Genomic DNA, 12,949 nt, shown 5'->3' with positions numbered 1-12,949 from the left:
CCCTGGGGAAGGAGGCGGGGCAGAAACAGGCCTTCTTCTCTGCTCTCAGATGCACTGGTACCCCATCACTTCACTGGTACTCAGTCATTCATGTCCCATACTACCCTATAACCTATACCCTCCATTCTCATCCCACCACCTATTAAAAAAGGGTCTGACAAATATCTAACAAACGCAATCATCAAGTTAAAACGCACACCTTAGGAACTCAAAGGTACAATTATAACTAGATTAGCAGTGGCCATTAAGGTGATGGATACATCAAGAGTATTGGTTGGTTGACCTCCAAAATTTCTAGGGTACGAATCTTAGAAAACCGATCAGTGAACTTCCATTTGCACACTTGCTATCTCACAGGGTGTATCGTTCTACTAACAGCCGCAGTTCAAAACAAGCATTGGTAAATGCATTACGTTTCGCCTTTATGACGAATAATAAGCTGTTTTTTGTTGTACGTTGTAGCTTGGGGAGCAGTTGCACAATATAAGTCATTGAAAGTGCATTAAAATGTTATGACTTTTAAGATTTATATCGAGCAAAACAGATTAGGGGACATTTTATTTTGCTCCGGTTAGACCCGAAAATCTTTCCTGAAAAAAATTGCAGTACTGGGCACTTCTTTGGTGCAGATGGTTTTGTAAATCTCTGCCCCATAGCACTTTGAAAAGGCACATGTTCTCGTTTAACAGTGAAAATTACATGTTTGAAAATGTTCGAAGAGTAATCGGATGTCGAGTTTAAATTTAAACACAGAATAGTAACACACCTAATTGCCTCGGAGCAGATTCATATTGTCAAGTGTCAGTTCGCTGAACGAATTTGCTTGCACGTCGTTTAGGAAACAGCTTTGAGTGTTGACGTCAGCCAGCTGTGCGTGTATTACCGCAAAGTGAATATATTGTAATTTAAACAATAATTGCCAAATGCCCTTTTTAGACTACTCTAACTACGGGATGCGCAGGGGCTCAGTAAGTGCAGAATCAAGAGCAAATTTGAAATGTGGGTTTGCTGACTACGTGTGCAGGTGAAGCGCACTGGTACTCATACTCACAAGGCTTCATAAAAGCGTGTGAAAGGGCTGGACTATAATCTTTTCTGCTCCCGTCTGACGCCTCCTGTGATTTCGGGCACATACTTGATGTGTAATTCGCCCCCACTGGGAACTGTTGGTGTTCAGTGCCTCCTTTGATTGACAGGAAGGTTGCGTCAAGCCTTGCACTGTCCGTACAATCACGAAATTGCTTCTTTAATGTATGCTCATTAGATGGATTAATAAGTGAAAGACGTGGTTACATTGCTATGTCGCCGCCAGCTACGGGGGGGGGGGGGGGGGGGGTGTTCCTTTCTCTGGTGAGCACCCCCACCTGTCGAAGGAAACAGAGTTGGCACGCAAAGTAAGAGTCGGGAAACACCACAAACTCACTGCCACTCTGAGGTCAAGGTCTCAATTTTGGGAAGACGGTCCTGAGACGTTGTGTGCAGTCAGTCCACGGTCAACGAGCGTGTCTGCCCAACACCATCAGCCAGGAGCATGCAGGTCTGAGGGGCAAGAAGTGTCCAGTGAATGAAGAGGGCCAAGCAGAGAACAGAAAACTACGTAGAGACTAGGGGTCTGCAGATGCTCAGGTGGTGCTCGTTGGACGTCAGTGGAGGAACAAGGTAAACTAAAGGGTTAAAGTGAAGAACAGACAAGTGTGAGCAGGCGGAGGCATATTCTCCCTGGGCTATGCGCGCCCCAAGATATGTACGCCCCGATATTTGTGTTCCTTGAGAACCGGTTGCCGGCTGTATGTGTTCTGTCACGTGTGCTCCTTGACATTAGGGTGACCACCTGGCATTGAGGCAAATTCTGGACAGGACTGTAGAAAATTCAGGACAAAGGGTCAAAATTCAGGACAAAAATTCAAGACAAAGGGTCAAAATTCAGGACAAAAATTCAAGAACAAACGTCAGTTTTACAGACACGCAGAGAGGCTATGCCTCACTATGATGTCAGTGCATTTATTTACTCTTTTTTAACATAGCACTATTTATTCACTGTGGACCTTTTGTGATTGCCTCCTGGTATGCTTCATTCAGGTGTCACATTACGTCCTTGTTCAGTAGTAAATTAATGCCCTTCAGTACTGCGGCAAGGCCATCACCCCTACCCAAATCTACCCCATCTTTCCTGAAGAGAAAGTAACAGCAAAATTTTGATTATGTTTCTGAACATTTTAAAACCCCTGGCAAACAGTTTGGGATGATTAAGGTAATTAACCTTATGCTAGTTTAAACAAATTGAACAAAAACATCTGGCTTACCCCAACTGCCCATGGACTTTCAACCTCATTTTTTTTTAAAAGATGCAGGGCAGATGGTGTGGGCGGCAGTCTCACACCTAATGTCAGGATGTGATGTACCCATAACTTGTCTGTAGTCTCACTGCACTAGAGTATATGAATGGGACTCTACATTTATCTCAGAAATGGGAGCCCGGACTACCAATCAAAGATAATAAAAGAGGAGGATGAAATTGAGATCAAACGGGAGATCCACAGCAAGTAATTAAAAGGGTTGTTGCTAAAAACTGGAGAAATAAAGAAGAGAAGAATAAGGTGGGACAATTCCTAAAATCAGACAAGATGGGTCCACCAAGAATATTCGAAGGTATTGGGTACCTGGGGAGTTGTCTCTACACACAGGAGCGAAACAGAAGGGGCACTGTCAAGTGGTTGAACAAGCAACACCCATCCACCTTGGCAAACTCTTCTGGTGCAATGGTCCGCTGTTAGTGCTTTTAAAGGGTGAGCAGGGGCCAGACCCCTTGCAAGGTTGTGCAAGGCAATTGTCCATGTCTTTCTATGGTTTTAAAATTGAGCAAAAGCCAAACTAGAGATCTGGGTTATCCCTAAGTGTCAAGTACACATAGAATCTTCAAAATATTTGGGATGTAAATTGCACAAACAAAATTTACAAATGTTAAATTTTAATTAGTGTTTCTTTAACATATGGCACTGTTTTCGCCTTCATATACAATTAGATCTCAGATTGAACTGGGAACTAGTTATCTTTTGATACCTAGGGATTAATATCTACCATTCTTACACTGATTTCCAGGATGAAAATCTCGGCAGAGTGAATGGTCCCTCCAAGCCCAGTTTGCTTTTTGGTCTTCTCTTCTGCTTTCTGTAAAGGCCACGTGGCACTAGTGAAGATGGTGTGCTACCCCAATGATAGTATTATTTTGCAAACCTTCCCCTGCTCGTCCTTCATTCCTTCTTCAGATAAGCCACACGTCTGATTTGGTCACTATGGCGCCATCGGGAGCCTTTTTTCACTCTAAAGCTAACTGTAAATGCGGGTGGATTAGGTCTTCTGGACTTAGAATGCTATTATTCAGCTGCACAGGTCCAATGGGTGGCTCACTGGCTTTCTGCCCACCTCCCTGCATGAGATGGGGTTTACCAGTAAAGACTTTTAAGGAAGGCTTAATGCACTGCTCATTGTTTCCTACTGACCATTCTACGGATCACCATCCGTGGTTATCATGCACGGTTTTCTCTTACCTTGCCAGAACCTGTAAACTCACTGACACTAAGAAACCCTATACTCCTGCACTACGTTTGCTAAGCCTTCCCACTCGCACAGGATGGCTGTGCTCAGAGCAATTCCATCAGTGGCATGTTTCAGGTGTCTTAAAATTGGGGACTTTGTTTCTGAACAGTGAGCTACTAAATTTCCAAACCCTTGTGGCAGACTACCATCTTCACCCCAGTCAACACTAATGCTGTATCCTTTCAATGGGACCTGCTATAGAAATAACGAAACAACTATTTTTAATCGTTATCAAATTCAAATTTAGTTGTGAAGTCGGATTTTTAATAAACACTAATTAAAAGTAACTTTTAGAAAGTTAGCTTTTCCCTGCCTAAGGTTTCTGGGGGCTAGTTTGCATTGGCTCTCCAGCTTCTCCCAGCCACTAATTAGCCCTGAATCGGATGAAAAAGGTGTGAAATGCCTCCCAGGAGCAAATAATAGGCTCACCTGAATGGGTAGATTGGTACTTAAAAGACTAAGGCCCTCATTACAACATTGGCGGTAAAAGCCGCTTACTGCCGTGCAGAAGACCGCCAACACACCGCCGCGGCTGCGGAAATCTGCCACAGCTATTATGACCCACAGCACGGAATTCGCCAAAATTCAGACACCCACACAAGTCCGCCACACCAAAGGTCAGTGATAAACTGGCGATAACAAAACCTCCACCATCACGCCAACAGAAATACGCCCACACTATCACAACACATGAATCCACGCGGCGGTCTTTCAACCGCGGTATTCCATTGGCGGTACACACCGCTGCGCTCAAAATACACACACTTTTACAAAACACAGCTACATTGGACAATTCAAAATACACACACCTGATACACATACACACACCACTCCCACACATCCAATACAATATAAAACACACACCCACATCACCCACAAACCCCTATGACAAAAACACCGAAAGAAGGCCAGAGAGAGACACTACAAACTACTACCAAGCATCCACAGGCACACCAGACCATCACCCACATAACTTCCATGCACCTCACACAACACACCGCTACATATCAGCACACTTATCACCACCCACACCACCCCACACATCACCCACACCACCCCATGGCACGGCAAAGACACTCCAGGTTCTCAGAAGAGGATCTCAGGGTCATGGTGGAGGAAATCGTCCGGGTGGATCCACCTGTCATATGGAGGCACCTGAACCTGGCCTTCAGGAGCCCGAAGGTCCGCTCTATTATCCGCCGTGTTCGCCCATGGGCCTCATTGTAGCGTTCCTCTGCCCTTGTCCTGGGATTCCTCGCTGGGGTCAGTAGCCATGACAGGTTGGGGTAACCAGAGTCACCTGCAAATGGCGAGGGACAACTGTTAGACACACACTAACCTGTAGGGATAACCCCAGACCCAGACAATTATTCCCACTATCTTGCTTCCAGTTGCTCACCTAATAGCCACACATGGTGCCTCTGGTATTGACCCATCACATAAGGGATGCTGCTATTCCGCAGGATGTAGGTGTCATGCACTGAGCCAGGGAACTTGACAATCACATGGGAGATGTACTGGTCTGCCAAACACACCATCAGCACATTTATGGAATGATAACTCTTCCGGTTTCTGTACACCTGTTCACTCCTGCGGGGGGGTACCAAAGCCACATGTGTCCCATCAATGGCACCTATGATGTTGGGGATATGTCCCAGGGTATAGAAATCACCTTTCACTGTAGGCAAATCCTCCACCTGAGGGAAAACGATGTAGCTCCGCATGTGTTTCAGCAGGGCAGACAACACTCTGGACAACACATTGGAAAACATAGGCTGGGACATCCCTGATGCTATGGCCTCTGTTGTTTGAAATTACCCACTTGCAAGGAAATGGAGCACTGACAGCGCCTGCACTTGAGGGGGGATTCCTGTGGATGGCGGATAGCTGACATCAGGTCTGGCTCCAGCTGGGTACACAGTTCCTGGATTGTGTCACGGTCAAGCTTGTATGTGATGATCGCGTGTCTTTCCTCCATTGTCGACAGGTCCACTAGCGGTCTGTACACCGGAGGATGCCGCCATCTCCTCACATGTCCCAGCAGACGGTGCCTATGAAGGACAAAAGCGAGCACAGAGTCAACCAACTCAGAGGTACGTACACACAGCTTACACAGAATCCGAAAAGTGGCCTGTATGTGTGTTGAGTCTACGCCTAGGTATGTGTGACGCAGTTAAAAATTAAGCCATGTGGGCCCCTGAAATGGCAGCTGCCTGACCTGTAAAGTGGGACAATGGCATGTGAGGTGACTGCGCTGGCGTTGTACACCGTCGCGGTAGGCGGTCGAAGACCGCAGTGCAATGCAGCATTGGTTAACATTGGACCCTATGGGTCCCAGGAGCCAATGACGATGTACACCGGTGGTGACGGTACGCACCGCTGCGGACGTGACCGCCATTTTCTATCTGTTCAATCACTCAATACCTGATCTTCGACAGGAGAGCACCTGCACTTTAAGTGCTGCTGTGACCTCGGTCTGGCAGAGACAATGGCTTGAGTGTCTGGGGAAAGGGCCCCTGCCTTCACATCGGAGGAGTTTGAGAAACTCGTGGACGGGGTCCTCCCCCAGTACACGCTACTCTACGGTCCTCCAGACAAACAGGTAAGTACACTGGGAGCATGCTGTATGGGCTATGCCTGTGTGGAGTGAGGTGGATGTAAGATGCGGGGGGAGATTGCGGCGTGCATGAAACGACGGTGAGTGCATGTGCCACATCGCAAGGGTAGGGATGGGGGCCAATGACTGTGACGGTGCAGTTGGTAATAAGTTTCTCTTCCCCCTGACAATTCATGTTGGTCAGCGCCCATCAGAAAAAAGATATTTGGCGTGTCATCGCCAAGGATGTCCGGATCCTGGGGGTCTACCACAGACGGAGCACCCACTGCTGGAAAAGATGGGAGGACATTTGCCGCTGGAGCAAGAAGACGGCGGAGGCTCAGCTGGGGATGGCCTCCCAATGTGGGAGGGATGCCCGTCGCACCATGACCCCCCTGATGTTCAGGATCCTGGCGGTGGCGTACCCGGAGTTGGATGGGCGCTTGAGGGCATCACAGCAGCCACAAGGGGGTGAGTACACTCTCATCCTGCTGATTTTGCGCGCAGTGGAGGTGGGCTGTGGGTTTCCCTAGGCCAGGGCGAGTTTAGTAGGCAAGGTCCCTCCGTAAGGCAGGCCATGTGGCACCCCACCCCACCTCTGTAGAGTGCCAAGTACACCTAGTCATGCCCCTGTGTCATCCATGTGTGCAGATGTCGTCCATAGCCTTGTAGGCCATTTCCAAGGGATTGAACAGTGGAGCCCAAGAGCGTGGCGTAGTGCAGCTTCTGTGTCTGTCGTGTCCGCCAACGGTAGCGGTAATGCATGCACTGAACATGTCTTTCTTCTGTCGTTCCCCCCCTTTTTGTGGTCTCCCTGTTCTTGTGTGCATTAGCATCATCAGGCGGAGGAGCAGTGGCACCGGAGCACAAGGGAGCTGCATCCCACATGGCCATGGAGGGCGAGACAACGGATTCGGAGTTCACCAGTGGGACGGAGGGCGATCGGAGCTCCACAGCGGGGACAGGAGCTGACACCAGCGACACAGACTCATCCTCTGATGGTAGCTCCCTTGTGGTGGCGGCAACAACTGTGCCCCCTGCATCTACAGGTACAGCTGCCACCCCCCTACCAGCACCGCCCTCCCAGCAGCCCCTCAGCCTTTGCCCCATGCCCGCTCACCCAGGAGGGTGGGCATCACCTTTGCCCCAGGCACCTCAGGCCCTGCCTCAGTCACCTCTGCTGCCCTCAGTGAGGAGACCATTGACCTCCTCAGGTCCCTCACTGTTGGGCAGTCTACCATTTTGAATGCCATCCAGGGTGTCGAAAGGCAGTTGCAACAAACCAATGCATTCCTGGAGGGCATTCATTCTGGTCAGGCGGCCCTTCAGCGAGCTTTTCAGACTCTGGCCTCAGCACTGATGGCAGCCATTGTCCCTGTCTCTAGCCTCCCCCTCCAACTTCCTCCACCCAGACCCAATCCCCTGTACCCCAGCCTATCCCAAGCACACCTTCAGACCAGCATGCACACACGTCAACACACAAGGGAAGCTCAGGCAAACATAAGCACCACACATCCTACAGGCACTCACGCAAGCATCACACACATGCAGACACACCAACATCCACTGCCTCCACTGTGTCCCCCTCCTCCTCGTCTCCCTCCTCCCTCCCAGTCTCTTCTACACTCACACCTGCATGCACTACATCTACAGCCACTACTGCCATCACCAGCTCACACACCACCACACCCCGCTCACATGCAGTCACCACCCTCACTACCATTCACACGTCCCCTGTGTCCTCTCCCAGTTTGTCTGTGACGCCACCTCCCAAGATACACAAACGCAGGCACACACCCACCCAACAGCCATCCACCTTACGACAGCCTCCAGCGCATGCACCTACACCCAAAGTCACCAAACGAACACCTCCTACAACCACAACCTCTTCCTCCACTCCCAAACCCCCTCCAGTTACCCGTCCCAGTGTCTCCCAAGAACTTTTCCTGTCCAACCTTGACCTCTTTCCCACACCTCTCCCACCCCGTCTGTCTCCTAGGGCCCGACTCTCCAGGTCCCAACCTAGCACCTCAGCCACAACATCTCTGGGACCAGTGGTGCCTGTAGTCACCGGAATCTGGATTGCACCGTCCACCAGGGCAGCTAGTGTGGCACGGAGCCACAGCATGGACAGTCCCCTATCTGTCAAGCATCAAAAGTTGGCCAGTGCCCGGCAGGAGAGGGGGAAGACTCCAGTCACCAAAGCCGCTCCCAGGGGTCCCGGTGGGAGTGTGGAGTCAGCTGCGACATCTTCCAAGGTGGGGAAGGGCCACAATAAACATGGCAAGTCTGGGAACAGCAGCACGGCGGAGGAGACTGCCATCATCCCCGCTGCCCAGGAGGCCACTGCCATCATCCCCGCTGCCCAGGAGGCCACCGCCAGCACCTGCCCTGCTGCCCAGGAGGCCACCGCCAGCACAAGCCCAACTGGGCTAGAGAGGACCGCCAGCACCAGCCCCGCTGGGCTAGAGAGGACCGCCAGCACAAGCCGTGCTGGGCTAGAGAGGACCGCCAGCACAAGCCCCGCTGGGCTCAAGAGGACCGCCAGCACGAGCCCCGCTGGGACATCGAGGACCGCCAGCACAAGCCCCGCTGGAACAGAGAGGACCGCCAGCAGCTGAGTCACTGCAAAGGAGCTCGCCGCCTCAAGCACCGCTGAACAGGGCACCGCCACCTCAAGGACCGCTGAACAGGGCACCGCCACCTCAAGCACCGCTGAACAGTGCACCGCTGCTATAAGCACCGCTGAACAGGGCACCGCCGCCACAAGCACCGCTGGCCCATGAGCGCCAAGGGCACTGACGCTACTGAGTCGGTCACAAGCAGGATGAAGCACTCTGGGCACAGAGCCCCCTCTAGAACCAGTGGAGAGATACATCCACTACCTCTGTCCTTAGCAGGATGAAGCACTCTGGGCACCATGCCCCCTCCAGAACCAGTGGAGACTGTCATCCACTTGAGGGACTGTGGCTTCGCACTCCCCAGGATGGAACAGTGGGCAACCCACCCACTGTATAGACTTGGGAGACTGTGGCTTTGCACTCCCCAGGATTGAACAGTGGGCAAACCACCCACTGTATAGACTTGAGAGACTGTGGCATTGCACTCCCCAGGATGGAACAGTGGGCAACCCACCCACTGTATAGACTTGAGAGACTGTGGCTTTGCACTCCCCAGGATTGAACAGTGGGCATGTGGCCCTCTCGTGGATTTGGCGTCATGCACTCAACCGGCTGAGGTGCCCCCCCTTTTCCCTCCCCCTGAGGTGCCTGTTTTCTTGCTCTCTGATGCCCCTGCAGTGTTCTCTCCGTCATGGTTGCGGATCATGTGAGGGTCTCGCCCATACCGTGTGGGCCCAGTGTTCCACGGACTTCATTGGAGCACTACCTGGACTACTAAGCTTGGTGTATATTTTGTTTATGGTGTATATATATATTTTTGCGTACTTGATTTTAATATATTACAATGGTTACACTAATTTCCTTTTGTCTTTGCATTCTTCCGGGGGGGTTGGGAGGTGTAACTATAATGTATAAATATGTATTAGTGTGTGTGTTGTAGTGGGTGAGGGTGGGGGTGGGGGTGTTGCGTGTGTGGGTGTCCCTGTTTTTTCCCTCCCACCTCCCCTGTGTCGTAGGTGCAGTACTCAGCGTTCTCTTCGCCGCCGGTGTTCGTGCTCCTGGTAGAGGAGCAAGAAGATGAGGGCTGGCAGGATGTGCAGCTCGGGTTCCATGGCGTCCGGATTCCTCGTGGGGTGTGTAGAGGTGAGCGTTTTCCCTTCGAAGTCCTGTTTCTGCCATGTTTTTGTCCACGGTGAATCCGCCCCGGAAAAGGTGGCGGATTGGTAGGTTGTGATACTGTGGGCGGTACTTTGTCTTCCGCCTGTCTGTTGGCGGTGACCGCCAACCTGTTTGTCTGTACCGCCTTGGTGGTCGGAGTGTTAAAGTGGCTGTCTTTGTTGGCAGTTTCCACCACAGTCGTAATTCCAAATTTTTTACCGCCGGCCTGTTGGCGGTCTTACCGCCGCTTTAACACCGTCCGCCAGGGTTGGAATGACCACCTAAGTGGTATATTTATACTCCATTTGCGTCAATTTGTTTTATGCAAATTCGGCGCATAACTATCTTCATATTTTGACGTGAGACACGTCTAATGTCAAAATATTGGAGTTTGCACCATTTTTTAAATGAGTGAGCCTACCTTGCATCAATGAGATACAACGTAGGCATTCCTATATAAAAAATGGTGCAAACCCCATAGCCCCATTTTATCCCACTATGCTAAATGACACACAGGGTTGTTTTTTCCTCATGTCATTTCTTTCGCTTTCTGTCGTATGAAGTTTATCTGTGAGGCACATATTCGGTCCATAAAGACAAAGGCTCTCATTACGAGTCTGGCAGTCTTAAGACCGCCAGACTCGCAGTGGCGGTCGGACTGCCGCAGTCATGGCAGTCCGACTGCCACATTACGACCGTGGCAGAGCGACACCGTCCGACGGCTAACACCGCCAGGTTGCTGCCAGTCGACAGCCTGGCGGTCACATCGGTTGTAATCCACCAGGGTGGCGCTGCATGCAGTGCCGCTCTGGGGATTACGACTCCCCAGTCTGCCAGCCTTTTCATAGTGATTGGACTGCCATGAAAAGGAGGGTGGAATGGGGGCATCAGGTGCCCCCTGGGGGCCCCTGCACTGCCCATGCACTTGGCATGGGCAGTACAGGGGCCCCTGTAGTCAGGCCCATCATGCTTTCCACTGCCTAAATTACGGGCAGTGGAAAGCGCGGCGGGTGCTGCTGCACCTGCCGCATCACCACATTGCCGCCGGCTCGATTATGAGCTGGCATCAATGTTAAGGCCCTGTTTCTTGCTGTAATAATGATGGCTGTGTTCTGGCCGCACTGGTGGTCAGATGGCGGTGCAAGTTTGGCGGGCGGCCTCTGACCCCGCCAAACTTGTAATGAGGGCCAAAGTCTGTTACCACCCAACTAAGACATTGTTTTCACTGGCCTCCTATGGAGGCAGATCCTTTATTCTTAACCTTGATAACTTGATGGCACTTAATACATTCATATACAAGATAAGGTCCAGCATTATTAGCCATGTCTATCACTCTGCTGTGCCCATACCATCCTCCGGGAAGCACTCAGAACCAAATGCAAGAGCTGAGTAGGCAGACAAATGCAGCCTGTGCAACTCCTCAGCCTTACACTCTTCAAAGCAAAACTGAAAACTTACTGCCACTCCCTGCTTTCGCTGCCATCCTCTCCTATCTCTCTGAAATGTTATTAATTGTGGGATGATTAAATTTTTCAGTGTTGAGACAATTCTTCTACACAATCTGAATTAAGTGTTGACTTGTCTAGATTTCTCACTGGTGTTACATATGTCTTGTTCAAGCCATAAAACAAAATAAACATAATGCTTATGCAGACCTGTAGTTTAGTATTTGTTCACTATAATATCCATGCACAATATACACATGCACAATAATGGCCCTGAAATTACTTCAAGAAGTACTGTGTTTTTTTGCACACATAATATTGTGCCTGTGTGTGTTTGCGTTTTGGCTTACAAAGTGGACCAACAAGCAGTTAGGAAAATAGATCTATGTGAGATTTATTGACTTTGTCAATTCTTCTTTAGTTATGCTGCATGGAATGGTATGAATTCATTACTGACCGATAATTCTCCTTACTCTGATTACCCTATTTCCCGCCCCAAACCTAACAAAATTAGTATTTTGCCTCTACGCAGGCCCACGTGCACTAGCCAGGTACAATCAAAAAAGTTCCCCTGAAACTCCTCCTCTCCCATCTCCTATCCTCCAATTACCATATACCAATATAAGGGCAAGGAGCTCAGAAAACAACCTGAATATCCTCAAGCAACTGAATAAAAAAGGAAGCAGGTTGAAATCGGGGAAGGAACTGGGAGGGAGGGATGTAAGGATTGGGACGAGAAACAAGGTATTCGGAGTAATGAGAATTACCGGTAAGTGATGAATTCATTACCTCCTCAACCCCATTTATTATCCCAATCCTGACTAATTGAGGATATACCAAAGCAGAACAACAACCTGATTCCCCTAGAAAAAGAACGGGCCCCAAACACTTGAAAATGCATAATGTATTTTGTTGCAAATAGCAGTGCAGCAAACAGAAGAGTCAAAGTCATCATGGAACTCCAGCCGCCCAAACCCAGGAGCCGAAGTCCACGGAATCACACACATCCAACCTGTAATGGGAAACAAAGATAGAGGGAGTCGCCCAAGTGGCTGCCTGGCAGATGTCCGGAATAGAAACACCTTGTGCTTCAGCCCAAGAAGCCGCCATTCTTCTGGTGGAACGGCCCTGGACACATCCACCCCAGGCATAGCAACATTTTGAGAAACATAGGCCAGCGAAATCAACAAGTGAATCCAGTGACTCAAGGTCGTGGTAGAAGTCTTGAGACCCTGGTGAAAGACCCTGAAGTTCACAAAAAGGCTTTCACAGAGGTGGAAATTCCTAGTGCATGTGAGATAATTAGAGACAGCCATCACCACATCTAGAGTATGCAAAGATTCCTCCTCAGGAGTAGCAGGCTCTGGGGAAAAAAGAAGGCAGCGTAATATCCTGATGCTGGTGGAAAGCTGAAACTATGTTAGGCAGGACGCCCGGACCCAACCTCAAAACCAGCCTATCAGAGAACAACTGTAAGTATGGATGCATGATAGACAAAGAGGTAATTTCCCCCAAACGCCGAGCTGAGGTGA

The sequence above is a fragment of the Pleurodeles waltl genome, chromosome 3_1, assembly GCF_031143425.1.
Source record: "Pleurodeles waltl isolate 20211129_DDA chromosome 3_1, aPleWal1.hap1.20221129, whole genome shotgun sequence".
Lineage (NCBI taxonomy): Eukaryota > Metazoa > Chordata > Amphibia > Caudata > Salamandridae > Pleurodeles > Pleurodeles waltl.
This window is presented reverse-complemented; position numbering follows the sequence as displayed.